The following is a 5,000-nucleotide window of genomic DNA, read 5'->3' as shown; positions in this document are numbered from 1 at the left end:
AGAAAGCAGAGAGAGATACCAGAGAACCAGGAATGAGTACGTCAGGGTGAGAAGAGAAGCAGAGAAAAATTTTGAAAATGATATAGCAAACAAAGCCAAGACCGAACCAAAGCTACTCCACAGTCACATCAGAAGGAAAACAACAGTGAAAGAACAGGTATTGAAACTTAGAACAGGCGAGGACAGGTATACAGAGAATGACAGAGAGGTGCGTGAGGAACTCAACAAGAGGTTCCAGGAGGTCTTCACAATAGAACAGGGTGAGGTCACTGTGCTAGGAGAAAGGGAGATAAACCAGGCGGCCTTGGAGGAGTTCGAAATTACGAGAGAGGAGGTCAAGAGACACCTGCTGGATCTGGATGTTAGAAAGGCTGTTGGTCCAGATGGGATCTCACCATGGGTACTGAAAGAGTGTGCAGAGGCACTTTGCTTGCCACTCTCCATAGTGTATAGTAAGTCACTAGAGACGGGAGACCTACCAGAAATATGGAAGACGGCGAATGTGGTCCCAATATACAAAAAGGGCGACAGACAAGAGGCACTGAACTACAGGCCAGTGTCCTTGACTTGTATACCATGCAAGGTGATGGAGAAGATCGTGAGAAAAAACCTGGTAACACATCTGGAGAGAAGGGACTTCGTGACAAATCGCCAACATGGATTCAGGGAGGGTAAATCTTGCCTTACAGGCTTGATAGAATTCTACGATCAGGTGACACAGATTAAGCAAGAAAGAGAGGGCTGGGCGGACTGCATTTTCTTGGATTGTCGGAAAGCCTTTGACACAGTACCGCATAAGAGGCTGGTACATAAGCTGGAGAGACAGGCAGGTGTAGCTGGTAAGGTGCTCCAGTGGATAAGGGAGTATCTAAGCAATAGGAAGCAGAGAGTTACGGTGAGGGGTGAGACCTCCGATTGGCGTGAAGTCACCAGTGGAGTCCCACAGGGCTCTGTACTCGGTCCTATCTTGTTTCTGATATATGTAAATGATCTCCCGGAGGGTATCGATTCATTTCTCTCAATGTTTGCGGACGATGCTAAAATTATGAGAAGGATTAAAACAGAAGAGGACTGTTTGAGGCTTCAAGAAGACCTAGACAAGCTGAAGGAATGGTCGAACAAATGGTTGTTAGAGTTTAACCCAACCAAATGTAATGTAATGAAGATAGGTGTAGGGAGCAGGAGGCCAGATACAAGGTATCATCTGGGAGAGGAAATTCTTCAGGAGTCAGAGAAGGAAAAAGACTTGGGGGTTGATATCACGCCAGACCTGTCTCCTGCAGCACATATCAAGCGGATAACATCAGCGGCATATGCCAGGCTGGCCAGCATACGAACGGCATTCAGAAATTTGTGTAAAGAATCATTCAGAACTTTGTATACCACATATGTCAGGCCAATCCTGGAGTATGCAGCCCCAGCATGGAGTCCATATCTAGTCAAGGATAAGACTAAACTGGAAAAGGTTCAAAGGTTTGCCACCAGACTAGTACCCGAGCTGAGAGGTATGAGCTACGAGGAGAGACTACGGGAATTAAACCTCACTTCGCTGGAAGACAGAAGAGTTAGGGGGGACATGATCACCACATTCAAGATTCTGAAGGGAATTGATAGGGTAGATAAAGACAGTCTATTTAACACAAGGGGAACACGCACAAGGGGACACAGGTGGAAACTGAGTGCCCAAATGAGCCACAGAGATATTAGAAAGAACTTTTTTAGTGTCAGAGTGGTTGACAAATGGAATGCATTAGGGGGTGATGTGGTGGAGGCTGACTCCATACACAGTTTCAAATGTAGATATGACAGAGCCCGATAGGCTCAGGAATCTGTACACCTGTTGATTGACGGTTGAGAGGCGGGACCAAAGAGCCAGAGCTCAACCCCCGCAAACACAACTAGGTGAGTACAACTAGGTGAGTACACACACACACATTCTTTAGACCAGTACTGGAACATGCATCACCTGTGTGGAATCCATACCTTGTGGAGCGTAAGATCGGCCAATGTTACTAAATCTGACAACCCTAGAGGATAGAAGGAACAGAGGTGATATGATCACAACATACAAGATACTGAGGGGGAATAAATAAGGTGGACAAGGACAGCCACTTTAAATTGAGAGAAACAGAACAAAAGGTCACAGGGGGGAAACGCTGGATACACAAATGTGCCAAAGGGATGTAATAATGCAGCCTTACATATAAATGAATGGTAATCACAAGACACAGAGAAATACGCAAACACATACGAAACCTGTCCATCTTTCCTCAATCATGATGGTTTTGTTTATAATTATTAAACAGTTTATAAGCTCTCTGGTACTAGGAGGTTGTTTTATAAATAATAATCTTGGGTTGTGGATAATAACATTCCTTCGCAAACTGTTAAGTAAACGATTGAGGAAGGATGTAACAGCTTCGTACGTGTTTCATAAAGTTTCAAAATGGTATGAAAAACCTTAATGGAAAGAATCCTTTTCTAAGTTGGCCGAGTAAGCCGGACGACTCAAACAGAAAACGGGACAGTACGTCACTTTTGTGAGTCGTTTTCATTTCAAATTACGTCCAAATTTGGCCACAGCGCGCATACGAGCCAAAAGTGACGTTATTTTTAAGAGGACGGGCTGACGTGGTTGCGTTACTGTTTGACGAGTCCTATCTCATGGCTGTGTGTTTCAGACGTGTCAGTGTGGCATATTCTTGATAAAGACCTCACTATAACTCGGGGGAACGACATACTACAAATGATATACCGTGATTATATCATTTACTCATTATATCATAAATAATAAACTGTGAATCCCTCCCATTGCCTCAACCTCCCCTCCCCTCTCTCCTCTCAGAGACGATAGTACATATAATTTCATCTCAAATACAAATTAATTATAACATATTAGGGTTTTATGCACAGTTGGTCCTAGGAACGTTAGATAAGTTTTTAAATATTTTCATTAACCAACTTAAGTATTGAGAATAGTGTGCTGATACCCCCTATTATATACGAGGGATTAGAGAATATAGATCAAAAGCGAGCAAAAGCAAAAAATTAAGTTCATCTAATATCTCCAGCTCACGGGATTATTAGTCAGACATGGAATCAGGAGAGAACATGAGGGGCGGGTCTGGGGCCAGATTCACGAAAGCACTTACGCAAGCACTTACGAACCTGTACATCTTTTCTCAATCTCTGGCGACTTTGTTTCCAATTATTAAATAGTTAATGAGCTCCGAAGCACCAGGAGGCTGTTTATAACAATAACAACAGTTGAATGGGAAGTTTTCATGGTTGTAAACTGTTTAATAAATGTAACCAAAGTCGTCAAATATTGAGGAAAGATGTACACGTTCGTAAGTGCTTGCGTAAGTACTTTCATGAATCTGGCCCCTGGTCTACTAGCAAACTCTGGCTAGAGCACAAGAATATCTTCCGATGGTCTGAGTGTATGAAGTATTTGTAGGGCTCAAAGTAACTCATGCCGTTTGGTGTGAAAACGCTTTGCTACCAGGCCAATCATAGGTCGAGTGTTGGAGAGTGTTAGACCAAGCTCATGTTCTTCTTGTTGATAGTAGGTGCAGTTTGCATGAAGGGTTTGTCCTCCCGATGACTGCACCAGTACTGATGTTGTTGGACGCGTTTATGTTGAAGATGATCGGAGCTACCAAGGTGCTTGTTGCTTTATGCTGTAGATAGAGGAACGGTGATTAAAACAGAGGTGTGTGTTAGAGGGAGACTTGCCGCACCGTAGGGCGGTGTGTTGTGTTTATGGCGTCAGCTGATCCTTGGATCAGCTACCTCCCCCCCACCACCCCCTCCTCCATCCTTCCAATCCCTCCTCCTCCCCCTCTTCTTTCTTCTCTCGGGAACAGAACAGAAGTATTTCTTAAGTTTCTTGCCAGGGACTTGTCTTGTTTGGGGCCTGGAGGCTGGGCAAGCTCATGTTCACCTACTGTTACATACTCTACAGGTGGAGTGTTCACCGTTGGGGGGGGGGGGAGATTAATTACCTGCAGCCACCTGTCATAAGCATCAATATCCCAGCCTAATTCCGGCAATTACAGTGTCACACTGTCTAGTGTGCTGCCAGTATGTATAGGATTCCGTCCTGAGCACATTATAACTCTTTATACTTTTACTGACTGCCCTCTGAGTGTCAGTGATTGTTCTTCTCAGTCAGCCCCAATTGCCTGAAATAGTGTGGTTTTCACAACAGAGACGAGTACCAAGAGCCAGCTTAATTTTTGGTTTATTGAATACTATGTTGTTTGTTGTTTAAAATTCGCTACTTAGGATAAAAAGTTCCAAGTAGCACGGGCTATGGTGAGCCCCTTGAATACTAGCTTTAGCTCGTATTGTCCGTATCATCATGCTGGACATCCAACCCGTCCCTCCTAATAGAACGTCACATTTTGACGTATACTCGATATATAGGCAAAAACTGGCGTACTAGAAAATGGAAGCTGCTCGCGAAATTGACGTAGTGTCCTGTTTTGTGTTTTGGGTCCTCTGGTAGGTTAGGATAAGGGCACTTTAGTACGACAGTTTCTTGACGTTGGGAATCTTTAGGAAGACGGGCTGGGACAACCCCGTTGTGTGATGGTAGCCTTACACATGAGGTTATGAAAATAAGGCGTTTGGTTACGTTCATTCATGTGGTGTTCACATGGTGAGAGCGAACGAAGCAAACCTCTGGTCACAGCTTCGAACACTGTCAGTTTGACAAAGGTACAAAATACGGGCTAGTAATGATTGAATGAACATTTTTGTACATACCCAAACCTAAACCATTTGTTCTGATGATGGCTTAACTTTTTTTTTTTTTTGGTTTAAACAAGGCAGACATACTTGACACATACCCTCAACTAAACCTGACATAGTTTTTAACACATTACTTCATCTAAATCAGACATGACACAAAACCTCATCTACACTAATCACACTTAAAGCATCTCTTGAGGTTATCTTGAGATGATTTCGGGGCTTTAGTGTCCCCGCGGCCC

This window comes from Procambarus clarkii, chromosome 40 (assembly GCF_040958095.1).
Source record: "Procambarus clarkii isolate CNS0578487 chromosome 40, FALCON_Pclarkii_2.0, whole genome shotgun sequence".
Taxonomy (NCBI): domain Eukaryota; kingdom Metazoa; phylum Arthropoda; class Malacostraca; order Decapoda; family Cambaridae; genus Procambarus; species Procambarus clarkii.
Note: the sequence above shows the minus strand (reverse complement) of the source record.